Source organism: Pristiophorus japonicus, chromosome 16 (assembly GCF_044704955.1).
Source record: "Pristiophorus japonicus isolate sPriJap1 chromosome 16, sPriJap1.hap1, whole genome shotgun sequence".
NCBI lineage: Eukaryota > Metazoa > Chordata > Chondrichthyes > Pristiophoridae > Pristiophorus > Pristiophorus japonicus.
The window spans coordinates 77,565,266-77,592,643 of NC_091992.1; the positions used below are offsets into that span (position 1 = coordinate 77,565,266).

At 49.0% G+C, this 27,378-nt stretch overlaps 1 protein-coding gene across 1 annotated transcript in view; it reads left to right on the top strand.

Moving 5' to 3' along the window:
• The first annotated feature begins 16,302 nt into the window (after positions 1 to 16,302).
• The window catches only part of pik3cg (phosphatidylinositol-4,5-bisphosphate 3-kinase, catalytic subunit gamma), a 68,921-nt gene continuing 57,845 nt past the window's right edge, over positions 16,303 to 27,378 (top strand). The window contains exon 1 of the mRNA XM_070857471.1: positions 16,303 to 16,353. The gene's annotated coding sequence lies outside the window, so the exon portion shown is untranslated. The remainder of the gene's footprint in view (positions 16,354 to 27,378) is intronic.

A 27,378-nucleotide genomic window follows, 5' to 3' on the forward strand; every position in this document is an offset into this window, starting at 1 on the left:
CAGATAATCTGTCTTTCTGTTATGTTGATTGAGGGTTAAATATTGGCCAGGACACCTCTTCCAATAGTGCCATGGGATCCTTTACGTTCACGTGAGAGCAGATCGGGCCTCGGTTTAACGTCTCATCTGAAAGACGGCACCTCTGACAGTGCAGCACTCCCTCAAGCACTGCACTGGAGTGTCAGCCTAGATTTATGTGCTGAAGTCCCTGGAGTGGGACTTGAACCCACAACCTTCTGACTCAGAGGCATGTGTGCTACCCACTGAGCCGACACTGAATGAACAAATAACATGGGTTTCATCATAAGTGATGTAGGTTGGAGCAGGAAACTTGAAACATGGGATCTGTTCAAAAAGAAAAAGACTTGGACATGATTTAGTGAAAGAATTCAATGAAAGTTGTTGGTAATGGGACTTAAATACCAGGATGTATCTGGAGGGCACTTGAGATAATTTTACTTAACAGGTGTGGATATAGGAATTAAAGAGGTTTTAGGGTTACAGACTAGAGATAGAAACAGGAATAGGCCAATCAACCTGCTTTATCATTTGACATGTCATTAGAGCTCTATCTAATCCTAATTCTCTACTTGTATCAGACCCTTTAATACCCTTACTTCCTGAGTATCAGTCTCCCTCTTGGCTCTGGTTGATATTTGAGCACCTAATCTAGGCTGATGCTTCAGTGCAGTGCTGAGGGAGTGCTGCATTGTCAGGTATTGTCTCTGGGATGAAATATTAAACTGAGGCCCTGTCTCCCTGTTTAGGTAGACGTAAAATATCCCACGGCACTATTCGAAGAAGAGCAGGGAAGTTCTCCAACGGTGCCCTGGCCAATACTTCTCCCACAACTGGCGTCACTAAAACAGATTATCTGGTCATTGTCTCATTGCTGTTTGTGGGGTCTTGCTGTGTGCAAATTGCTGGCTGCATTTGCCTTCAAAATAACTGACTACACTTCAAAAGTTAATCATTGACTGCAAGGTGCTTCTGGATGTCCTGAGGATGTGAAAAGCGCTATATAAATGCAAGTTGGTTTGTTCTTTGCCATAATTAGCTTTGCAGTTATGGCTTTCTGGGGTCAATAATCAACAGACTAGTTTGATTCATATGGGATTTGGAATGAGGATATTGAGATTGTGGGATAAGGGCTTGAGAAGAAAATCATCGAGGTAGTGGTTGGGGCTAGTTGGCCTAAAAAGCTTTTTCTCCTTCCAAGGGTTATTGTTTATTGTGTAGCTATATTTGGAATGTTGCAAATTTCTAGTCTTTATTTGGTATACGCTTCCATCATTACATGGTGCATCAGCGACTGTCTTTAATCAGTAACAACAGACTGGAGGGCAAGCCACAAGAGGGCAGTCACTAATATACCAATAGCTGTAACTCATTTTAGCTGGAAAAAAATAGCATAGAAGTTATGGCCTGGTGGAGGCCATTCACCCCATCAACAACAATGACAGCTTGTATTTATGTAATGTCTTCAACGTAGTAAAATGTCCCAAGGTGTTTTATAGGAGCGTTATTTAACCACAGGAGATATTAGTCAGAAAATGCTGGACATACGCAGCAAGTCAGGCAGCATCTGCGCAGAGAGAAACAGTGTTAACATTTCAGGTCGGTGTCCTTTTGTTCTGCAGATTTCCAGCAGCCATAGTATTTTGCCTTTGTACGGTTATACTAGGGCAGGTCATCAAAAGTTTGGTCAGAGGTAGGTTTTAAGGAGCGTCTTAAAGGAGGAGAGCCAGGCGGAGAGGTTTAGGGAAGAAATTCCAATGCCTAAGGCCCAGGCAACAGGAGACATGGCCGCCAACGATAATGCAATGAAAATTGGAGATGCGCAAGAAACTAGAAATGGAGGAGAGATTTTGGAGGGTTGTAGGGTGGCAGGAGGTTAGAGATAGGGAGGGGCGAGACTATGGGAGGATTTGAACACGGATGAGAATTTTAAAATTGAGGCACTGCCGGACTGGGAGCTAATGTAAGTCAGGGAGGATAGAGGCGATGGATGAATGGGACTTGGTGCTAATTAGGATATAGGCAGCAGAGTTTTGAATGAAGCTAGTGCTGTCTCTCCAGCTGGCGTTATCTATTTCCATCCCATTTCTGTGCTCTTTTCTCATTTCCCACCATGGCAAGATAGGGAATTGAATTCTGTAACTGGTAAATGACCATCAAAGCTGCTGGATTGGAATAACCCAACTAGTTCACTAATATCCTTCAGGCAACGGAACTTCCAGCTCTGCACGTGACTCCACTCCCACAATATATGGTTGATTTTTCATGCCCTCTGAAATGGCATAGCAAGCCAAGTTGTAAAATAATAGTTACAGAACACAATCCTAAAAGAATTCTGTGTGACACCATCGTGGGAGCATCATCCTTCTTAGGCAGTCCCCCGGAGTCGAGGATGACTTGCTTCACATTAATGTGAGTTCTCAGGCAACTGATGAGACCAATGCAGGATCTACAGTACCTGTCGCAGGTAAGGTGGTTGAAGGGTAGGGTGCTTGGGTTGTCGTGCGCTCCTTCCGGTGTTTGCACTTGGCTTCTGCGTGCTACCAGGATCATAGTGGAATAGACCATCAGAATTCTCAAATGCTGTGTCTGGACTGGTCAGGGGAAACCCTGCTAGACAGTCCAGCAATTGTAGAGGATCACTGCATGCTCTGGAGATTTGGCCATTACAAAGGGATTGGGTCTTCCAAACACAGCAGGTGATGAGGGAGAGGTTGCTGGAGACCGATTTTCTGCTCGTAATAAAGAATCCCGGGCGGTGGGCCCAGAAGGCAGGAGACGATAAACTTCTCCCAATAAAGATGATGTACTCCATCTGCATTACACAATAATGCCCTTCACGGTCTCTTGCCTTGCTCTCGGACAACCATTCTGCTAATCTGTAATCCCTCCAATTTCCTCTCTGGGAAAGGACAGTTACAAACATTAATCACCATAGTAAAAATACACACTCGTTTGCCAGAAATGTACATGTTTATCGTGCCCTAACCCCAACCTCATCACTGTGACTACTTGTGCCAAAATCACTCTTCACACGTGACCCTAACCTCTGACTCTCACGTGGAATGACCTCACTGTCAGGAGGTGGTGAGCTTTGTGACTTGGACTGAACCAATGGAGTCCTGGGGGACTGAAGTGGCACTCATAGGAAGGTAGTAATTGCTAGATGAAAAAAAGACCACGGTACATCTAGTTCATTGACCATCCTGTTAGTCGCCTGATACAACAATAATGGAGTTGTTGACTAATCATTTGCCAATCAATCTCCATCAATTAATCTACAACAGACCCAGACATGAAGTGGGGAACCCCCAGTGGTGAAGAGCTTCAGGTCCAAAGCCAACTGTTCCTCCCAAACATGCAACACTAACTATACGCCATGTCTCAAATTACTCATGTATCCCAACACACCTTGAAGAGCCTGTTTACAGTGTCATGTTATTTGCTTGTCCAATGTCCAGCAGATCCAGACCTGACACTCGCTCCTGTGCTGGCTTTGGAGGTGTTGGATTGAGGCAGGCGCATTTTCACTGCTGTGACAAATAGTGAGATCTGTGGCCACTCGCTGCAGCTCACTAAAACTGGGCACGGGCTCTGTTGGGATAATGGCCTGTGTGAGAGTAGATTGAATAGTCTCCGTTAAATCCCAAAAGCTGTGAGCTAGCGTGCTCAAGCAGTTACCGCTATCAGTGCAGAAGCAACAATTGCCCTTAGAGCCTCTTTGTGATGTCTTGCGGCTGCATTGATCCCCTGGACCGCCACAGTCTGTTCCCCAGTGTGTTCCTCATGTCATGCCACCTGCATTGTGTTGCAGGTGTGGAATGTGGACTCCTCCAACCCTACCACCATTTGCACCATATGAGGGAAGACTGTCTTCATGGTCTGCACTGGTTGCATAAGCTTGACTTGTATTTCTTGGTGTAATGTTTGCACCTGTGAGGATGCTCACAGGTTTGTACAGCTGTTGAGGGTGGTGCACGGAGTAGTCCCATGCAATAAATTTTTAAGCCAGTTCACGGGCTCCCAGGCCGCCTGCAATTTCTGCAGTCTGGAAGAGTCCGTGTTCCATGTTTTTATTGAATGCACGAGGTTGCAGCCCCTGTTCCATTATTTAAAGGGGCTGCTCCTCAATTTCCAGCTGCACTTCAGTCCCACACTCCTGATCTTTGGGCACCCTGTGCGGAGGGGAGCGGGTAAGTCCGAGGACCTCCTTGTAGGACTGCTCCTGGGCACGGCCTAGGGGGCCATCAGCCGGTCCAGGCAGCGGGCGGTCGAGAGGGTCATTCAGCCCGACTGCCTGCCTCTCTTCCGTGCATACATCCGGGCCAGGGTGTCCTTGGAGATGGAGCACGCGGTATCCACCGGTACGCTCGCGGCCTTCCATGAGAGGTGGGCGCCGGAGGGACTGGAGTGCATCGTTACCCCCGGCAACCAAATTTTAATTTGATTTCATATGTTTTAAAGTTTAATTTGCTTTTATTGCCGGATTTTTAGTGTCCTCCTCCCCTTTTATAGGGGGCACTTGTAAAATATATGGTTTTAATGCCCCCAAAAAAAAATCGCAAAAAAAACCCACAAAAAAAAACATTTATTAGAAAAAGGGGCAGTTAAGTGTCTGGAGTGTCCCCCAGATCAGGGGGACACTTGATCTAACGTTTATTTTGTTCCCCCCCAAAAGAGTTGTACAGCTGTTGAGGGTGGTGCACGGAGCAGTCCAGTGCAATAAATTTTTAAGCCGGTTCACGGGCTCCCAGGCCGCCTGCAATTTCTGCGGTCTGGAAGAGTCTGTGTTCCATGTTTTTATGGAGTGTGCGAGGTTGCAGCCCCTATTCCATTATTTAAAGGGGCTGCTCCTCAATTTCTGGTTGCACTTCAATCTGACACTCCTGATCTTTGGGCACCCTGTGTGGAGGGGAGCGGGTAGGTCCGAGGGCCTCCTCGTAGGACTGCTCCTGGGCGCGGCCAAGGGGGCCATCAGCTGGTCCAGGCAGCGGGCGGTCGAGGGGGTCGTTCAACTCGACTGCCTGCCTCTTTTCCACGGTTACATCCAAGCCAGGGTGTCCCTGGAGATGGAGCACGCGGTGTCCACCGGTACGCTCGCGGCCTTCCGCGAGAGGTGGGCGCCGGAGGGACTGGAGTGCATCATCACCCCCGGCAACCAATTTCTAATTTGATCTGTTAGTGTCTAAAATTTAATTTGTTCATTTGTTGGTTTTGGTGCCCCTTTAATAAGGGGGCATTTAATTTGCAGGTTCATCCAAAATAGTTGTAGAGCTGTTGAGTTGGGAGTGGCTTAGCCAGTCACGTGATGTTCACAAGATTCAATAAAACCCCAGCCAGTTGGGTTCGGGAGATCCACGATAAGGCAGGTGGTTGTGAGCCTGGTGGATGAACTGGAATGAGTAGTGTGATTGTTAAAACTTTGTTAATAAACCAACTAGTGCTTAATAGCAATGTGTTGCTATGAATTCTTAAGCAAAGAACCCATGAAGCAAATACATTACAGCAGGTAATCTAATTAAGGTCTTCAAAATGATAAAGAGATTCGATATAATAGAGAGAGAAATTATTTCCTCTGGTGGGGGAATCCAGAACAAGAGGACACAATCTTAAAATTCGAGCCAGGCCATTCAGGAGTGATGTCAGGAAGCACTTCTTCACACACAGGGCAGTGGAAATTTGCAATTTTTGCCCACCCAGAAGGCTATGGATGCCGGGACAATTTACATTTTTATTACTTGGGACCAGTGTTACCTCTAAGTTGCGCAGCTCTTCAACCTCAACTCCACTTTCCCGCCCAATCCCCATATCCTTGATTCCCCTAGAGTCTAAAAATCTATCTATCTCAGCCTTGAATATACTCAACGGCTGAGCATCCTCAGCACTTTCAGGTAGAGAATTCCAAAGATTCACAACCACCTGAGTGAAGAAATTTCTCCTCTTCTCTGTCTTAAATGGCTGACCCCTTATCCAGAGACTGTATCCCCTCGTTCTAGACACTCCAGCCTGGGAAACAACCTCTCAACATCTACCCTGTCAATCCCCCTCAGAATCTTATATGTTTCAATGAGATGACCGCTAATTCCTCTAAACTCCAAAGCGTTTAGACCCAATCTACTCAATCTCCTCATAGAAACATAGAAAATAGGTGCAGGAGTAGGCCATTCGGCCCTTCGAGCCTGCACCACCATTCAATATGATCATAACTGATCATGCAACTTCAGTACCCCATTCCTGCTTTCTCTCCATACTCCTTGATCCCTTTAGCCGTAAGGGCCACAATTGACTCCCTTTTTAATATATCTAATGAACTGGCCTCAACAACTTTCTGTGGTGGAGAACTCCACAGGTTCACAATTCTCTGAGTGAAGATTGCCAACCAGTTCTCTATCCACGTCAGTACATTACCCCAAAACCATTTGCTTTGATTTTGCACACCAATCTCTTGTGTGGGACCTTGTCAAAAGCCTTTTGAAAGTCCAAATACACCACATCCACTGGTTCTCCCTTGTCCACTCTGCTAGTTACATCCTCAAAAAATTCCAGAAGATTCGTCAAGCATGATTTCCCTTTCATAAATCCATGCTGACTTGGACAGGTCCTGTCACTGCTTTTCAAATGCGCTGCTATTTCATCCTCAATGATTGATTCCAACATTTTCCCCACTGCTGATGTCAGGCTAACTGGTCTATAATTACCAGTTTTCTCTCTCCCTCCTTTTTTAAAAAGTGGCGTTAGATTAGCTACCCTCCAGTCCATAGGAACTGATCCAGTCTCGATAGACTGTTGGAAAATGATCACCAATGCATCCACTATTTCTAGGGCCACTTCCTTAAGTACTCTGGGATGCATACTACCAGACCCCGGGGATTTATCGGCCTTCAATCCCATCAATTTCCCGAACACAATTTCCCGCCTAATAAGGATTTCCTTCAGTTCCTTCTTCTCACTAGACTCTCGGTCCCCTAGTACATCCGGAAGGTTATTTGTGTCTTCCTTCATGAAGACTGAACCAAAGTATTTGTTCAATTGGTCTGACATTTCTTTGTTCCCATTATAAATTCACCTGAATCCGACTGCAAGGGACCTACGTTTGTCTTCACTAATCGTTTTCTCTTCACATATCTATAGAAGCTTTTGCAGTCAGTTTTTATGTTCCCGGCAAGCTTCCTCTTGTACTCTATTTTCCCCCTCTTAATTAAACCCTTAGTCCTTCTCTGCTGAATTCTAAATTTCTCCCAGTCCTCAGGTTTGCTGCTTTTTCTAGCCAATTTATATGCCTCTTCCTTGGATTTAACACTATCCTTAATTTCCCTTCTTAGCCACAGTTGAGCCACCTTCCCCATTTTATTTTTACTCCAGACAGAGATGTACAATTGTTGAAGTTCATCCATATGATCTTTAAATGTTTGCCATTGTTATCCACCGTCAACTCTTTAAGCATCATTTGCCAGTCTATTCTAGCCAATTCACGCCTCATACCATCAAAGTTACCTTTCCTTAAGTTCAGGACCCTAGTTTCTGAATTAACTGTGTCACTCTCCATTTTAATAAAGAACTCTACCATATTATGGTCCCTCTTCCCCAAGGGGCCTCGCACAACAAGATTGCTAATTAGTCCCTTCTCATTACACATCACCCAGTCTAGGATGGCCAGCTCTCTAGTTGGTTCCTCGACATAGTGGTCTAGAAAACCATCCCTAACACACGCCAGGAAATCCTCCTCCACCGCATTGCTACCAGTTTGGTTAGTCCAATCAATATGTAGATTAAAGTCGCCCATGATAACTGCTGTACCTTTATTGCACACATCCCTAATTTCTTGTTTGATGCTGTCCCCAACCTCACTACTACTGTTTGGTGGTCTGTACACAACTCCCACTAGCGTTTTCTGCCCTTTGGTATTCCGCAGCTCCACCCATACCGATTCCACATCATCCAAGCTAACATCCCTCCTTAATATTGCATTAATTTCATCTTTAACCAGCAACGCCACCCCGTCTCCTTTTCTTTTCTGTCTATCCTTCCCAAATGTTGAATACCCTTGGATGTTGAGTTCCCTGCCTTGGTCACCCTGGAGCTATGTCTCCGTGATGCCAATTATATCATATCCGTTAACTGCTGTCTGCGCAGTTAATTCGTCCAACTTAAGTCCGAATACACCTCGCATTGAGGCACAGAGCCTTAAGGCTTGTCTTTTTAACACACTTTGCCCCTTTAGAATTTTACTGTGATGTGGCCCTTTTTGTTTTTTGCCTTGGGCTTTTCTGCCCTCCACTTTTACTATTCTCCTTTCTATCTTTTGCTTCTGCCTCCATTTTATTTCCTTCTGTCTCCTTGCATAGGTTCCCATCCCCCTGCCATATTAGTTTAACTCCTCCCCAACAGCACTAGCAAACACTCCCCCGAGGACATTGGTTCCAGTCCTGCCCAGGTGCAGACCGTCCGGTTTGTACTAGCCCCACCTCCCCCAGAACCGGTTCCAATGTCCCAGGAATTTGAATCCCTCCCTTCTGCACCACTTCTCAAGCCACGTATTTATCTGAGCTATCCTGCGATTCCAACTCTGACTAGCACGTGGCACTGGTAGCAATCCTGAGATTACTACTTTTGAGGTCCTACTTTTTAATTTAGCTCCTAGCTCCCTAAATTCGTCTTCTAGGACCTCATCCCATTTTTTACCTATATCGTTGGTACCTATATGCACCATGACAACTGGCTGTTCACCCTCCCTTTTCAGAATGTCCTGCACCCGCTCCGAGACATCCTTGACCCTTACACCAGGGAGGCAACATACCATCCTGGAGTCTCGGTTGCGGCTGCAGAACCTCCCTGCTATCAGCCACTGGGAAAGTTGTCGCTCGAGTTCTCCTCAATCGTCTTCTCCCTGTGGCCGAGAAGCTCCTCCCGGAATCACAATGCGGATTTTGTCCCCTACGGGGCACAACAGACATGATCTATGCAGCGCGACAGTTGCAGGAAAAATGCAGGGAGCAGCGCCAGCCTTTATACATGGCCTCTTCGATCTTACAAAGGCCTTTGACACTGTCAACCATGAGGGTCTATGGAGCGTCCTCCTCCGTTTCGGATGCCCCCAAAAGTTTGTCAACATCCTTCACCTGCTTCACGATGACATGCAGGCCGTGATCCTTACCAACGGATCCATTACAGACCCAATCCACGTCCGGACTGGGGTCAAACAGGGCTGCGTCATCGCTCCAACCCTCTTCTCAATCTTCCTCGCCGCCATGCTCCACCTCACCATCAACAAGCTCCCCGCTGGCGTAGAACTAAACTACAGAACCAGTGGGATGTTGTTTAACCTACGCCGCCTCCAGGCCAGGTCCAAGATCACCCCAACCTCTGTCGTTGGGCTACAGTATGCGGACAACACCTGCGTCTGCGCACATTCAGAGGCTGAACTCCAGGATGTAGTCAATGTATGCACTGAGGCATATGAAAGCATCGGCCTTACACTTAACATCCATAAGACAAACGTCCTCCACCAGCCTGTCCTCGCCGCTCAGCACTGCCCTCCAAATATCAAGATCCACGGCGCGGCCCTGGACAACGTGGACCATTTCCCATATCTCGGGAGCCTCTTATCAACAAAGGCAGACATTGATGTGGAAATTCAGCATCGCCTCCAGTGCGCCCATGCAGCCTTCGGCTGTCTGAGGAAAAGAGTGTTCGAAGACCAGGCCCTCAAGTCTACCACCAAGCTCATGGTCTACAGGGCTGTAGTAATACCCGCCCTCCTGTATGGATCTGAGGCATGGACGATGTATAGAAGGCACCTCAAGTCGCTGGAGAAATATCACTAATGATGTCTCCGCAAGATCCTGCAAATCTCCTGGGAGGACAGGCGCACCAACATCAGTGTCCTTGACCAGGCCAACATCCCCAGCATTGAAGCACTGACCACACTCGATCAGCTTCACTGGGCAGGCCACATAGTTCACATGCCAGATATGAGACTCCCTAAGCAAATGCTTTATGCGGAGCTCCTTCATGGTAAACAAGCCAAAGGAGGACAGCGGAAACGTTATAAGGACACCCTCAAAGCCTCCCTGGTAAAGTGCGACATCACCACTGACACCTGGGAGACCCTGGCCGCAGACCGCTCGAGGTGGAGAAAGTACATCCGGGAGGGCGTTGAGCTGTTCGAGTCTCAACGCAAAGAGCATGAAGAGGCCAAGCGCAGGCAGCGGAAGGAGCGCACGGCAAACCAGCCCTCTCCACCCCTTCCCTCGACGAATGTCTGTCCCACCTGTAACAGGGTCTGTGACTCTCGTATCGGACTGTTCAGCCACCAAAGAACCCACTTTGGGAGTGGAAGCAAGTCTTCCTCGATTCCGAGGGACTGCCTATGATGATGAATATTTCCGATGACTGCTTTGCAGCAAAGCACAGTCCTCACGCTTCAAAACAAAATGAAAAATGAGCTTTATTAAAATAAAACTTGCATGTATATAAAAATTCACAAAATCTCACAAAAGCATCTCACTGACAATGAATTTTTGAAAGCCAGTTATGTGGGCAAATGCTGCAGCCATTTTGTACACTGAAAGATCCCACAGACGGCAATGAAAAATGAATGAGCAATTAATCTGTTCTGTTCGTTGTGTGGGTTGAGGGAGGAACGTTGGCCAGGCCATTGGGAGGACTCCCTGCATAACTCTGTTGGTGCCAAGGGATCTTCAACATCCACCTGAACAGGCGCTTCAATACAATGCCTCATCGAAATGGCTTCTGACTGAGCAAAAACAGATAGAAAGAACTTGCCTTTCACAACCTTAGGACATCCCAAAGCGCTTTATAGCCAATACCTTTGAAGTATAGTCACTGTTGTACTGTAGGAAACGTGGCAGCCAATTTGTGCTCAGCAATATGACAATGACCAGATAGTCTCTTTTAGTGGTGTTGGTTAAGGAATAAATATTGGGCAGGACACTAAGGAGAACTCTCCTGCTCTTCTTCCAAATAATGCCGTAGGATCTTTTACGTCCACCTGAGAGGGCAGACAGGGCCTCGGTTTAACTTCTCATCCGAAGGATGGCACCTCCGACAGTGCAGCACTCCCTCTGTACAATACTGGAGAGTCAACAACAACTTGTATTTATATAGCGCCTTTAACGTAGTGAAACGTCCCGAGGTGCTTCACAGGAGTGTTATGAGATAAAAATTTGACACCGAGCCGCATAAGTAGAAATTAGCGCAGGTGCTTGGTCAATCTGGTATGTTTTAAGGAGCATCTTGAAGGAGGAAAGAGAGGTAGGGAGATGGAGAGGTTTAGAGAGGGAGCTCCAGAGCTTGGGGCCCAGGCAACAGAAGGCACGGCCACCAATGGTTGAGTGATTATAATCAGGGATGCTCAAGAGGGCAGAATTAGAGGAGCACAGATATCTCGGGGGGGTTGTGGTGCTGGAGGAGATTATAGAGATAGGGAAATGCGAGGCCATGGAGGGATTTGAAAATAAGGATGAGAATTTTTAAATCAAGGCGTTGCTTAACCGGAAGCCAATGTAGGTCAGCGAGCATAGGGGTGATGGGTGAGCAGGACTTGGTGCAAGTTAGGACATGGGCATTTGAATTTTGGATCACCTTTAGTTTACGTAGGGTAGAATATGGGAGGCCAGCCAGGAGTGCGTTGGAATAGTCAAGTCGAGGGGTAACAAAGGCATGGATGAGGACTTCAGCAGTGGATGAGCTAAGGCAAGGGCGGACACAAGTGATGTTACGGAGTTGGAAATAGGTAGTCTTAGTTATGTTGCGGGTATATGTTCGAAAGCTCATTTCAGGGTCAAATATGACACCAAAGTTGTGAACAGTCTGATTCAGCCTCAGACAGTAGTTGGGGAGCAGGATGGAGTCAGTGGCTAGGAAACGGAGTTTGTGGCGGGGACCGAAAACAATGATTTCGGTCTTCCCAATATTCAATGTCAGACTAGATTACGTGCGAAAATCTCCGGAGTGGGGCTTGAATCCACAACCTTCCTGATTCAGCAGCGGGAGTGCGACCCACTGACCCGCGACTGATACCTGCAATGTTGAAAGGATGCAAAATTCACGAGAACCCCCCTGTGCCCCCCCACCCAGTGTTTGGGTTCATTCAAAAGGAAATTTAATTTGGGACTATCTACCGGAAAGTTTGAAATCCTAAAATGCTTATGGAAGAAACTATGGACTTTAATCGAATTTTGGACTATTAAAAAGACATTCAAGGCTGTGGGCGGGTCTAAAGAACTAACAGGAGTCAACTTGATTATTGGAATTGTCTGGGTGTTAGGACTAAGTTAACTTGTTTGGAGAAATGGGTATTCAAGAATCTTTCTCCACAAGAGACATTAACATTACAACCCAGAGATAGCCAACCATCAACCTGAATCTGGAGAACTATTTCAGCAAAGAGGCCCAATCCAGCCTGTATGTGAAAAACTAAGTACAAAAAGACATTGCGATTACCAAGCTAATATTTCCATCAGGAAACAGTTTTCGAACATCAACCCACCCAAAACATATTAACTTTTAACGAGCCCGCCAAAATATTACAAAGAGAAGTCAAGACCGCCAAATTCAAACAAAGAATTCTGAACTGATTTGGCACCAAGCTTTTCAACAGAGGGGATGGCACACAATGCCATACTGCACCAGGTACTATACTGCGAGTATGTCATCAAGACAAGGAGAGAACCAACGCGACAGTTGTAAACTAACTTCTCCAGCCTCGAAGTCCTGAAGTCCTGAAGGAAGGAAGAACATCCCCATCGTGGCAGCAACCGACCACAACCAACGTGGTATCAATAGAAAACCACCGCGATCGATCAAACTCGAAACAAAACTCCAACGGGAAAAAAACGAAGAATCGAAAAGTTTCCACTCTACAATCTAATCCTGACCGACCAACGGGTAAAACATTACCATGGATTGGCGAATGATATTTAAGGGGTTGACAGTGGATGGGCAATGGCAGACATTTAGAGACCGCATGGATGAACTACAACAATTGTACATCCCTGTCTGGCGTAAAAATAAAAAAGGGAAGGTGGCTCAATCGTGGCTATCAAGGGAAATCAGGGATAGTATTAAAGCCAAGGAAGTGGCATACAAATTGGCCAGAAATAGCAACAAACCCGGGGACTGGGAGAAATTTAGAACTCAGCAGAGGAGGACAAAGGTAGGGAAAATGGAGTACGAGAGGAAGCTTGCAGGGAACATTAAAATGGACTGCAAAAGCTTCCACAGATATGGAAAGAGAAAAAGGTTAGTAAAGACAAACGTAGGTCCCCTGCAGTCAGAATCAGGGGAAGTCACAACTGGGAACAAAGAAATGGCAGACCAATTGAACAAGTACTTTGGTTCGGTATTCACTAAGGAGGACACAAACAACCTTCCGGATATAAAAGGGGTCAGAGGGTCTAGTAAGAAGGAGGAACTGAAGGAAATCCTTATTAGTCGGGAAATTGTGTTGGGGAAATTGACGGAACTGAAGGCCGATAAATCCCCAGGGCCTGATGGACTGCATCCCAGAGTACTTAAGGAGGTGGCCTTGGAAATAGCGGATGCATTGACAGTCATTTTCCAACATTCCATAGACTCTGGATCAGTTCCTATGGAGTGGAGGGTAGCCAATGTAAACCCACTTTTTAAAAAAGGAGGGAGAGAGAAAACAGGGAATTATAGACCGGTCAGCCTGACATCGGTAGTGGGTAAAATGATGGAATCAATTATTAAGGATGTCATAGCAGCGCATTTGGAAAGAGGTTACATGATAGGTCCAAGTCAGCATGGATTTGTGAAAGGGAAATCATGCTTGACAAATCTTCTGGAGTTTTTTGAGAATGTTTCCAGTAGAGTGGACAAGGGAGAACCAGTTGATGTGGTGTATTTGGACTTTCAGAAGGCTTTCGACAAGGTCCCACACAAGAGATTAATGTGCAAAGTTAAAGCACATGGGATTGGGGGTAGTGTGCTGACGTGGATTGAGAACTGGTTGGCAGACAGGAAGCAAAGAGTAGGAGTAAATGGGTACTTTTCAGAATGGCAGGCAGTGACTAGTGGGGTACCGCAAGGTTCTGTGCTGGGGCCCCAGCTGTTTACATTGTACATTAATGATTTAGACGAGGGGATTAAATGTAGTATCTCCAAATTTGCGGATGACACTAAGTTGTGAGCTGCGAGGAGGATGCTATGAGGCTGCAGAGTGATTGGATAGGTTAGGTGAGTGGGCAAATGCATGGCAGATGAAGTATAATGTGGATAAATGTGAGGTTATACACTTTGGTGGTAAAAACAGAGAAACAGACTATTATCTGAATGGTGACAGATTAGGAAAAGGGGAGGTGCAATGAGACCTGGATGTCATGGTACATCAGTCATTGAAGGTTGGCATGCAGGTACAACAGGCGGTTAAGAAAGCAAATGGCATGTTGGCTTTCATAGCGAGGGGATTTGAGTACAGGGGCAGGGAGGTGTTACTACAGTTGTTCAGGGCCTTGGTGAGGCCACACCTGGAGTATTGTGTACAGTTTTAGTCTCTTAACTTGAGGAAGGACATTCTTGCTATTGAGGGAGTGCAGCGAAGGTTCACCAGACTGATTCCCGGGATGGCGGGACTGACATATCAAGAAAGACTGGATCAACTGGGCTTGTATTCACTGGAGTTCAGAAGAATGAGAGGGGATCTCATAGAAACGTTTAAAATTCTGACAGGTTTAGACAGGTTAGATGCAGGAAGAAAGTTCCCAATATTGGGGAAGTCCAGAACCAGGGGTCACAGTCTAAGGACAAGGGGTAAGCCATTTAGGACTGAGATGAGGAGAAACTTCTTCACCCAGAGAGTGGTGAACCTGTGGAATTCTCTACCACAGAATGTTGTTGAGGCCAATTCACTAAATATATTCAAAAAGGAGTTAGATGTAGTCCTTACTACTAGGGGGATCAAGGGGTATGGCGAGAAAGCAGGAATGGGGTACTGAAGTTGCATGTTCAGCCATGAACTCATTGAATGGCGGTGCAGGCTCGAAGAGCCGAATGGCCTACTCCTGCACCTATTTTCTATGTTTCTATGTTTCTACGATTCTAAAAGACTGTAGAAACCTATTTCTAGCCAAAGAAAACCGCTACTTACCCCACAGATCCAAAATGCATCTTACCGCATCAGCGGACTCAACCCAACTGAAGATTGCGCAGCAAAAAGTCTTCTCTGATATAAGGAGTACGGCAAGCAGACCCTACCGCATCCAGCGAACCCCGATACCGTGATCAGAAAGGATTGGTAAGCATAGTCCCTGCCTGCCCTGGAGTCGAACCTAGCTAGGATTAGGGATTGGGAGGTGGGAGGTGTAATCCTACTGTAACCCCCTTTGAATGTAATGTGCTGTTCACTATTAGAGTCATTATAAGCTATTGTAACCCCCTCTGAGTGTGTAAGGTATTGTTCTTTAATAAGTTTGAATAAGTTTTGACATTGTACTTTCTTATTAGAGTAATTATAAGTTTGTAATTTCTTGACTGTAATAAAATCAAAATTCTTTTGCATCAAACCAGTGTCCCTTTTCACTTTGTCACATCCCCCAAATAAATCCAGAGTCTAGAACCCAAGGGAGTGGGAACGATTCGAACCGCTCAAGTTGGTCAGAAGGGAACCTGACCCCCTCATAGAGACCACCCCCTTACAATGTAAAGCAAAATAACGAGTCCGTGTAAAAAGAACACTCTCCTCATTGAAGCAAGAGGAACAGCCATGTCTGGGTCTGTTGTACATTAATTGATAGAGATTGATTGCTATGATTAGGCAACAACTCTATGTACCGTGCGAGTACCAGGATGGCAGAAAGTGAACCAGTTGGACCTGGGTCATTCTACATCGAGCAGTTCCTATGACCTTGCGTACTCACTGCTGGTGTTTCTGAATGAGTAAACGCCTTGAGAATCATTTGTGGTTTGTTCTCATTTCCTGAGCCCTTTTGCAGCACTTCCTCTACGGCTGTGCTTATAGATGGTGATCACCGAGACAACGCAAAAAGTGCAAACTGCTTAACCATGCACTAAGGGGTCGGGGCGATATGCCCAGGCTGACTACAGCTGAGCCACAACATTGTCGAGTGAGGAGAGCCTGTGCAACCGCAGACTCATGACACGGAGGTAAGTCGACTTTGTGCTGGACGTGCCTCGATTTCTTCAGTCTCGAACAGAAAAGAAGCAACAAAATGGGGAAGTTGAGGAGTGGCTTTGCAGTGAGTGTGTGTGTGTGTGTTTTTCGTCACACAGATCCTGTCGGGGATTGCTGTAGTGATCCGGTGCTGATAAGAAATTAGCTGCACTGTTAAAAACGTAAGTGGTTGCGACGTACGAAGACGAAGAGAATGGGCTCAACATGTCCCCCGGGTGGCTGAGACGATAATTCAAGTTAACTTTGGTTGGGGTTTCTTGGTGCTAAACTGGGCAGGAGGAGGGGAGAGGAACTTACTCCAAGGCCTCTGCTGGCGTTGTTTTAGGTCGGTACTGTACACACAAACACAAGTCTGGATGAGTCCTCACTCTGGGCGTTTTCCTCTCCCTATGTGCATACAGTTAAGCCAGTTGGAATTCCCATTCTCACACCATTGCATGGACTTGACTGCAGTGGTTCAGGGAGCAGGTCATTTTTCCAGAACAGCCAGGGATGGGCACTAAATGCTACATCCTGAAAACGCATTTTGTTTTTAAAGGCCCATCACTCTTGGGAGCAATTCTAATTCTTGTTAGCAGTTCCCAGGTTCCACTACCATCCGACAGAAACCTTTCACACAACAATGGAGTTCTTGCTGTTTGCTCCTTCTGCCCTCAGCCCCTGAAGGACACTGGATCTTGCTGGCGTGTGACAGCAGCACCTACAGAACCTCACTGCAGTGGGCATACTTTACCTGCTTGAGGGGAGTTAGCAGGAACTCTGGTTTCAAAATAATGTTGGCGGGGGTGGAGGGGACGGGATTCGAACCAGGACAGTGTTACTTAGAACCTCAAAGAGTCAATCGTGGCTAAGTCAGTAGCATTCTCGTGTCTGAGTCAGAGGATCGTGAGTTGAAGACTCACTCCAGAGATCTGAGCACAAAATCTAGGCTGACGTTCCAGTGCAGTGCTGAGGGAGTGCTGCGCTGTCAGAGGTGCTATCTTTTGGATGAAACATTAAACCGAGGCCCCGTTTGCTCTCTCAGATGGATGTAAAGGGTCCCATGGCACTATTTCAAAGAAGAGTTATCCCCGGTGTCCTGGCCAATAGTTATCCCTGAACTATCATCACTATAACAGATTATCTGGTCATTATAACAATGCTGTTTGTGGAACCTTGTTGTGAGCAAATTGGTTGGTGCAGTTCCTACCTTATAATAGTGACTACGCTTCAAAAATTGGCTGTAAATCATTTTGGGACGTACTGAGATCATGAAAGATGTTATATAAATGTAAGTTCTTTCTTTCTGTGGCAGACTTGGTAATTCAGTACGGGACTAACTATTTGTACTGCACTTTTTTGACCAACAAGCGACAAGCCCCATCCCCCCTGTCAAGCCCTGCCCCCTCCCAGCCGAATCATTCCATGCGCGTGGTACCAGAAGCAGGACCTGAGGCTTAACTCTCTCCCCCCCCCGGCTGGTGTGAGGGGCCGATGGTGGCGGGAGGGGGCTGATGGTGAGAGAGAGGCTGAGGGAGAGAGAGAGAGAGAGGCTGGGGGGGGGGGGGGAGAGAGAGAGAGTCTGGGGGGGGGGAGAGAGAGGCTGGGGGAGAGAGAGAGAGAAAGAGGCTGGGGGGAGAAGAGAGAGGCTGGGGGAGAGAGAGAGAGAGAAGCTGGGGGGGCGGAGAGAGAGGCTGGGGGAGAGAGAGAGAGAGAGAGGATGAGGGGGGAGAGAGAGGCTGGGGGAGAGAGAGAGAGAGAGAGGCTGGGGGGGAGAGAGAGGCTGGGGGAGAGAGAGAGAGAGAGAGAGGCTGGTGGGGGGGAGAGAGAGGCTGGGGGAGAGAGAGAGAGAGAGGCGGGGGGGAGAGAGAGAGGCTGGGGGCGGGGGAGAGAGGCTGGGGGTAGAGAGAGGCTGGGGGAGAGAGGCTGGGGAGAGAAAGAGAGAGAGAGAGGCTGGGGGGGGAGAGAGAGGCTGGGAGAGAGAGAGAGAGAGAGGCTGGGGGCGGGGGAGAGAGGCTGGGGGGAGTGGGGGAGAGAGAGGCTGGGGGAGAGAGAGAGAGAGAGAGAGAGTCTGGGGGGGAGAGAGAGGCTGGGGGCGGGGGAGAGAGGCTGGGGGTAGAGAGAGGCTGGGGAGGAGAGAGAGGCTGAGGGGGAGGTGGGGGAGAGAAAGCCTGGGGGAAGAGAGGCTGGGGAGGAGAGAGAGGCTGGGGGAGAGAGAGAGAGAGGCTGGGGGAGAGAGAGAGAGGCTGGGGGAGAGAGAGAGAGAGAGAGGCTGAGGGGGGGGGGAGAGAGAGGCTGGGGGCGGGGGAGAGCGGCTGGGGGTAGAGAGAGGCTGGGGGAGAGAGAGAGAGAGAGAGAGAGGCTGGGGGAAGAGAGAGGCTGGGGGTAGAGAGAGGCTGGGGGAGAGAGAGAGAGAGAGGCTGAGGGGGAGGGGAGAGAGAGGCTGAGGGGGGGGTGGGGGAGAGAGAGGCTGGGGGAGAGAGAGAAAGAGGCTGGGGAGGAGAGAGAGGCTGGGGGAGAGAGAGAGAGAGAGGCTGGGGAGAGAGAGAGAGGCTGGGGGAGAGAGAGAGAGAGAGGCTGAGGGGGGGGGAGAGAGAGGCTGGGGGCGGGGGAGAGCGGCTGGGGGTAGAGAGAGGCTGGGGGAGAGAGGCTGGGGGAGAGAGAGAGAGAGAGAGAGAGAGGCTGGGGGGGAGAGAGAGGCTGGGGGTAGAGAGAGGCTGGGGGAGAGAGAGAGAGAGGCTGAGGGGGGGGAGAGAGAGGCTGGGGCGGGGAGAGAGGCTGGGGGAGAGAGAGACTGGGGGGGCGAGAGAGAGGCTGGGGGCGGGGAGAGAGGCTGGGGGAGAGAGAGAGAGGGAGAGGCTGGGGGGGGAGAGAGAGAGAGAGGCTGGGGGAGGGGAGAGAGAGACTGGGGGGAGTGAGAGTCTGGGGGTGGGGGGGAGAGAGGCTGGGGGTGGGGAGAGAGGCTGGGGGAAAGAGAGGCTAGGGGGGGAGAGAGAGGCTGGGGGAGAGAGAGAGAGAGAGAGGCTGGGGGGGAGAGAGAGGCTGGGGGGAGAGAGAGTCTGGGGGTGGGGGGGAGAGAGATTAGGGGGGAGAGAGAGGCTGGGGGTAGAGAGAGGCTGGGGGTAGAGAGAGGCTGGGGGGGAGAGAGAGAGGCTGGGGGGGAGAGAGAGAGGCTGGGGGGGAGAGAGAGGCTGGGGGAGGGGGTAGAGGCTGGGGGGGAGAGATGTCATGTATCTCACACTACTGTACATAACTGTATCTTACCATGCTATACATGACTGTAACTAGAGATGACCTGTAACCACAAGCTTACCTTACCACCAAGGGTGCACTTGCAAGAGACACTGGATACCTGTCCTGGACAGGTATATAAGGACAGGTCTCAGGCAAGTGTGGCATTCGAGAGCTGTGTAATAAAGGTACAGGTCCTGAGTGACCTTGACTTCATTATGTGCAGAAAAACGGCAGCTTGGCTGGCATACGAATCGGAAGGGTAGGAAAGCGGACCAGAAGATGGTGGGGACAGTACCCAGGACACCGAGGTACAGCGGGTCAACACGATCAATGGCCACTGCTCTTACAACAAGATGCCTCCAATAATGATACTCAACGGGATACCCGTCAACATGGAGCTGGATACGGGAGCGAGTCAATCTTTCATGAGCGCTCAACAATTTGAACAGCTGTGACTGCACAAAAGAGACAGACCAAAGCTCACAAGGGTCGACACCAAACTAAGGACCTATACCACAGAAATCGTCCCAGTCCTTGGCAGCGCCATGCTCTCAGTCACACACAAAGGGACAGTGAACCGACTTCCCCTATGGATTGTCCCCGGAGATCTCCCAGCACTGCTGGGGAGAAGCTGGCTGGCAAAACTAAACTGGAAATGGGATGATGTTCACGCCATGTTGTCAGAGGAACGGACCTCCTGCTCAACAGTGCTAAGTCGATTTGAACATCTCTTTCAGCCAGGTGTGGGCACCTTCAAAGGGGCTAAAGTCAAAATCTACATCACACAGGATGAGGGAAAAGATTGAACATGAACTGGACAGGCTTCTGCGGGAAGGCATTATCTCACCCATGGAATTTAGCGACTGGGCAAGTCCCATCGTCCCAGTCATGAAGCCTGATGGATCCGTACAAATCTGTGGGGACTACAAATCTACCATAAACAGAGTCTCCCGACAGGACCAATACCCGCTGCCCAGAGCAGAGGACCTATTTGCCACATTGGCTGGAGGAAAACTTTTCTCAAAACTAGATCTCACATCTGCGTATATGACGCAAGAATTGACCGAAGAGTCTAAGCTACTCACCACCATCAACACACATCGAGGCCTTTTCATGTACAATCAATGCCCATTCAGCATCAGGTCGGCAGCTGCCATATTCCAGCGCAACATGGAGAGTCTGCTCAAGTCCATCCCGGGGACAGTTGTATTTCAAGACGACATACTTATCACGGGCAGGGACACTGACTCCCATCTCCGCAATTTGGAGGAAGTACTAAAGTAGTTGGATCGGGTAGGCCTCAGTGTTAAAAAATCCAAGTGCCTGTTTCTCGCGCCCGAGGTTGAATTTTTGGGCAGAAGGATTGCCGCTGATGGAATCCGCCCAACAGAGTCCAAAACCGAAGCACTTCGCCTGGCATCCAGGCCCCGGAATGTCTCAGAACTGCGCGCCTTCCTCGGGCTACTCAATTACTTTGGGAACTTTATGCAGAACTTAAGCATGCTGCTGGAGCTTCTCCACGTGCTACTCAGAAAGGGGTGCGATTGGTTTTGGGGGAACGCCCAGGAATGCGCCTTCAACAAGGCATGCAACCTTCTGTGTTCCAACAGTGTTTTGGTTTTCTTTGATCCAGGTAAAAAGCTAGTTCTCACATGTGATGCGTCAGCGTATGGGGTCGGGTGCGTTTTGTAACATGTCAATAGTGCGGGCAAATTACAACCCATAGCTTATGCCTCCAGGTCACTTTCGTGGGCGGAGCGCGGGTACGGAATGGTAGAGAAGGTGGCGCTCGCGTGCGTGTACGGTGTCAAAAAGATGTACCAATACTTTTTCGGAGCCAAGTTCGTGTTAGAAACCGACCACAAGCCCCTCCTATCCGAGAGCAAGGCAATAAACGCCAACGCCTCGGCGTGCATTCAACGGTGGGCACTCATGCTGGCGTCTTACGATTACACCATAAGGCACAGTCCAGGCACAGACAACTGTGCTGACGCGCTTAGCAGTCTATCCCTGGAGACCACGGAAGGGTCTGACGAACAGGACTGTGAGATAGACGACAGAGCCTGGATGACCAGCGACCCCACGTTATCCCTAGTAAAAAGATGTGTCTTAACTGGTGACTGGGCAGAGGCTCGCGATGCCTGCCCCAAGGAGATCAAACCTTTCCATTGGCGCATGCATGAGCTGTCACTTCAAGCAGACTGCCTGATGTAGGGCAGCCGAGTAGTTATGCCTCTGTGAGGCAGAGAGGCATTTGTCCTGGAACTCTACCGCGAGCACCCGGGGATCGTTCTCATGAAGGCCACGTCTGGTGGCCTGGCATTGATGCGAACTTGGAGCTCTGCGTCTGATGGTGCACTATTTGTGCCCAACTCAGTAATGCCCCCAGGGAGGCCCCCCTGAACCTCTGGCCCTGGCCCACCAAACCGTGGTCGCGGGTGCACGTAGACTACGCGGGCCCATTCATGGGCAAAATGTTCCTCGTAGTTGTCGATGCATTTTCAAAGTGGATCAAATGCACCATTTTAAACTTGAGCACCACCTCCACTACTGTGGAGAGCCTTGGAACCATGTTCGCAACGCATGGCATTCCTGACATATTGGTCAGTGATAATGGTCCGTGCTTCACCAGCGCAGAATTCCAAGATTTCATGAGTGACCACGGCATAATTCACGTTAGGACGGCACCGTTCAAGCCAGCCTCCAACGGCCAGTGGAGTGAGCAGTGCGGATCATTAAACAAGGCATGCTCAAAATCCAAGGTCCCACGCTGCAGGGCTGCCTGTCGTGACTGCTGCTGGCATACAGATCTCGTCCGCATTCATTGACTGGAGTTCCCCCCGTGCAACTATTGATAAAACGGACCTTAAAGTCTAGGCTCTCATTAATCCTCTCAGACATGCATGAAATCATTGAGGCAAAGCGCCGTAAGCTAACTGAGTACCATGACCGAAATTCGAGGGGGAGGTGGAATGAGATAGGGGACAAAGTGTTTGTGCTAAACTATGGCAGGGGTCCCAAATGACTTGCAGGCTCAGTAACAGGCAAGGAAGGAAACAGGCTACTGGTGATACAAATGGACAATGGCCAAACCTGCCGGAGGCATGTAGACCAAGTCAAAAGTAGATTTACTAACAACACTGCTGAACCAGAAGCAGACTACAATGTGGAACTCACACCACACCTGGTGGACAGAAAGAGGGAACAACCTGAGGAAAGGGCAATCCCAACAGACAGCCCAGGCGAGACACCAACAATCATACTGAACGAAACAGACAGCCCAGGCGAGATACCAGCAATCACACCGAAAGAAAAACAGGCACCAAGGAAAACAACTGAACCACAACGAAGACACTCCACGCGAGAGCGTAGACCACCTGAGAGACTGAACCTATAAAGACAATAAGACCTTGGGGAAGGGTGACGTCATGTATCTCACACTACTGTACATAACTGTATCTTGCCATGCTATACATGACTGTAACCAAATATGACCTGTAACCACAAGCTTACCTTACCACCAGGGGTGCACTTGCAGGAGACACTGGATACCTGTCCCAGACAGGTATATAAGGACAGGTCTCAGGCAAGTGTGGCATTCGAGAGCTGTGTAATAAAGGTACAGGTCCTGAGTGACCTTGACTTCAGCATTTGCCTCGTGTGAGTCTGTACTACAGGGACAGGACTTTACAGAGAGAGGCTGGGAGAGAGAGAGAGACTGGGGATGGAGAGAGGCTTGGGGGGTGGGGGGAGAGAGAGGCTTGGGGTGGGGGGAGAGAGAGAGAGATGCTGGGGGTAGAGAGAGAGAGTGAGAGAGGCTGGGGGTAGAGAGAGGCTGGGGGGGAGAGAGAGGCTTGGTGGGAGAGAGAGGCTGGGGGGGAGAGAGAGGCTGGGGGGGGGAGAGAGGTTGGGGGGGAGCGAAAGAGGCTGGGGAGAGAGAGAGGCTGGAGGAGAGAGAGAGAGAGGCTGGGGGTAGAGAGAGGCTGCGGGGGTGGGGGGGCGGGGAGAGAGAGAGGCTGGGGGGGAAGAGAGAGGCTGAGGGGGAGAGAGAGGCAGGGGAGAAGAGAGGCTGGGTGGGGTGAAAGAGGCTGGGGGAGAGAGAGCCTGGGGGGGAGAGAGAGGCTGAGGGGGAGAGAGAGAGGCTGGGGGGAGGGAGGGGAAGAGAGAGAGACATGGCTGGGGGTGGGAGGGGGGGTGGTGGGGGAATGGGTCAGAGGGGAGAGAAGGAACTGAGGGAAGACGGATCATGTTCTTCAAACCCCCTACAAGGGACATTGTTGGAGTGGATGATATTCAGAAGTCACGACACTGTCATTATTCACTTCATACCCAATAAACTGGTTAACAATCCGTACACAATGCCTGCCCCATCTATGGTGGGATGGGATGCGGGGTGGGGAGGATGTACTTGGACTGGGGTAAAGCACTTCGGCTGGGAGAGGGATATACTTGCGCTGGGGTAAGGCACTTTGGCTGGCCCTTGCTGTCTTCTGGGGAGCTCTGTCCTCTGTCGCTTCAGGAAGTCAAAGTGGATCGTATTACAATTTGCGAAGTCAGTGAGACCTTGGGATGGGTGGTTCCAGTTACACATTCCTGTGAAACTTCAAGATCCTCCAAGGGGACCAATCATAGACAAAGGGCGGAGCATGTTGGCCATGTTGGCAGTACAAATAAACGCGTCCATTCAGTACCCGAGCCAACCAGGTCCATATTACTCCCGGGTGCTGTTGACCAGCCAGCCCGGCTCACAATGGAACCTGGAAGGTCGACCTTTCTTTGGAGCTTCCAACTTTGCTCCAAACAAACCTTCAAGCCAAAACCTAATGGATATGATGGTCCAAGTGGACAAATAGCTGGGAGCTTACAAGTTATGTGTGCGGGTAAGCTGTGCTGTTGTAGCTGGTTATATGCTTCAGCAGTACTCCGATATGCTCGTGGGCCTCCCTAAAGCTGGGGATGAAATTTACCTCCACCCAAAACGGGTTGCACCTTCCGCTCCTGAAGTGTGTTTTATGCCGCATCAGATGAGGTCACCTCTTTTGGTAAATTCAGCTCTTGGTCGTTTTTTTCTCTGGCGGACCAGAAGTTGGTCATAACGGGGGCGGAAGTGGAGTCAGGACGGAGCCTCCACTGCTGTCACTCAGCAGTGGAGCGGAGATGACGCCATGACGTGCGTGCGTCACCTCGCTCTGCCCTTCACTTAAAGGGGAGAGCCTGCGGCATTTAGAAACTTAGGCCCACTGGGCCACCAGGGAGAGTTTTGGCTGGGCCAGTGGCCTGACACCCAAGATGGGGCACCAGGCTGCCTGTTGGCGGCCCGGCCGAACCCGGGGACATAATTGTCGGCCCAACCTGGAATTCGGCTGAAAAAAAAACATGGCGACCGCGGCAAGGCGCCCTTCCATTGAAGGGCCGCTGCGCTGCCGTGGCTCACAGACTGAAAGCAAGGTGCACCAACAGAAAAAGCTGCCGGGGGCACCGCGCGCGGATTACAGATTTTTGGACCTAAATTTCGCGGGAGGTGCGATGGAGATGCGGGAGATCGGCGGTGAGCTCTATGATGACACGCTCTGGATGGTCGGCAGCAGCGGGTCGGAAGTGGGAACCAGCAGAAAAATCCCCGAGCCACTGGACAGGGAGTCGGGGGCCGCACGGCTCCGCCACCTGGCTGCCGTTTTCTGGCAGTAACGGGCCTTTTTGCGGAGCTGAATTTCAGCCCCCTTGTCTCTTGCCAACTTGTGCCTAGATTCTCTGGACTTACGTCAGTGGGATATGTGTGTGAGGGAGAGAGTGCACACTCCACATCAAGGAAACAGAAACTCTGCTTATTTGCATTTTGGGTTGTTTTAGTTTGGAGGCCATTAAATATTGAAATAGCGATTTTGCATGTTGTTGGACCAAAGGAAAAGTTGTTAAGCTAGCTCGTGAATATTGGTTGGAACTTTTCCTCGTGATGGAGGCTTTTTGACTAAGACAATAACTGCAAAGGCTGGGCAGTCAATAATACCACACCTCATAAGGAACAAATACTTGGGGGAAGCAGGGGAAGGCCACTGGGAAATGTTCATACGTTATCAAGGTGACAGATAAAGGAAATAAAGGCACGCCTAAAACTTTAAGACAATGGCTGCATCAGATGGTATAAAAGCCACAAGGAGTGGAATTAGACACCATGCAAATTAGACAAAAAGCATGATTATTCTCCAGCCTCTGGAAACAAATCTGTCCAGCAGTCAGAGGGAAGGACTCAATGGTTATCGCTCACAGATCACACGCGAGTCTTTAGAAACCTAGCTGTGTTCAGTTTATGCCACCTTTATTTATACGGCACTTTATAACGATTGGCTGTCGAGGACTCAGAGACGCTCAGCAGGGCTGGCCCTGAGACTCCAGATCAGTATCACTCACAGAACTCAGCCTCTTCCCATTGGGTGACCGAAGATCCTGGCGAGGCAGCATCCAGAGGTGGCAGGTGTTGGAAGGAGTGGACAATGTAGCTGTAAGCCAATTATTGAACTTCTGTTGTGATTGAAAGATTGAAGCAAATGGGTGTAAAATGAACCAGCTTTCTGTGGGACTGGGGACTGGGACATTTTCCTCTCCCCTTCCCCTTTGCACAGTGTGGTAGAGATGCAGATTAGACTGCACCAGTTCTGATGTAAGGTCATTGACCTGAAACGTTAACTCTGTTTCTCTTTCCACAGATGCTGCCTGATTTGCCGACAGTTTTGCAGCATTTTTTGTTTTTATTTCAGATTAGGATTCCAACAAGAGATTAATGGCATGTCAATTACTTCCTTGTTTTCGGAAGAACTGGATAAATAGCTTGTTAAAAATTGGATTGAGGGTTCTGCAAAGAAACATAAACTGATGCTCAAAGTGCTCTGGCGAATACTCGGATTTTAGTATTGGGGCCCTCGGCGCAGTCTGGATTGCAAATGATTTCCTTCATACCTAGGGGATTTGAGTATAGGAGCAGGGAGGTCTTACTGCAGTTGTACAGGGCCTTGGTGAGGCCTCACCGGGAATATTGTGTTCAGTTTTGGTCTCCTAATCTGAGGAAGGACGTTCTTGCTATTGAGGGAGTGTAGCGAAGGTTCACCAGACTGATTCCCGGGATGGCTGAACTGACATATGAGGAGAGACTGGATCGACTGGGCCTGTATTCACTGGAGTTTAGAAGGATGAGAGCGGATCTCATAGAAACATGTAAAATTCTGACGGGACTGGACAGGTTAGATGCGGGAAGAATGTTCCCAATGTTGGGGAAGTCCAGAACCAGGGGACATAGTCTAAGGATTAGGGGTAAGCCATTTAGGACTGAGATGAGGAAAAACTTCTTCACTCAGAGAGTTGGTAACCTGTGGAATTCCCTACTGCAGAGAGTTGTTGATGCCAGTTCATTGGATATATTCAAGAGGGAGTTAGATATGGCCCTTACGACTAAAGGGATCAAGAGAGAAAGCAGGAAAGGGGTACTGAGGTGAATGATCAGCCATGATCTTATTGAATGGTGGTGCAGGCTCAAAGGACCGAATGGTCAACTCCTGCACCTATTTTCTATGTTTCTATGAATGAAGTAGCTTATAATTGAAAGAAAGACTTGTATTTATATAGCACCTTTCACAATCTCAGTTCCCAAAATGCTTTACAGCCAATGAAGTACATTTGGAGTGTAGTCACTGTTGTAATGTAGGAAACGCAGCAACAATTTGCGCACAGCAAGCTCCCACAAACAGTAACATGATAGTGACCAGATAATCTGCTTCAGTGATGTTGGTTGAAGGGTGAATATTGGCCAGGACACCGGGGATAACTCCCCTGCACTTCTTCAAAATACATTCACCTGAGAGAGCAGTTGGGGCTGCGGTTTACTGTCTCATCCAATGGACAATGCAGCATTCCCTCAGTACTGTGCTGGAGTATCAGCCTGGATTATGCGCTCAAGTCTCTGGAGTGGGACTCTGAACCCA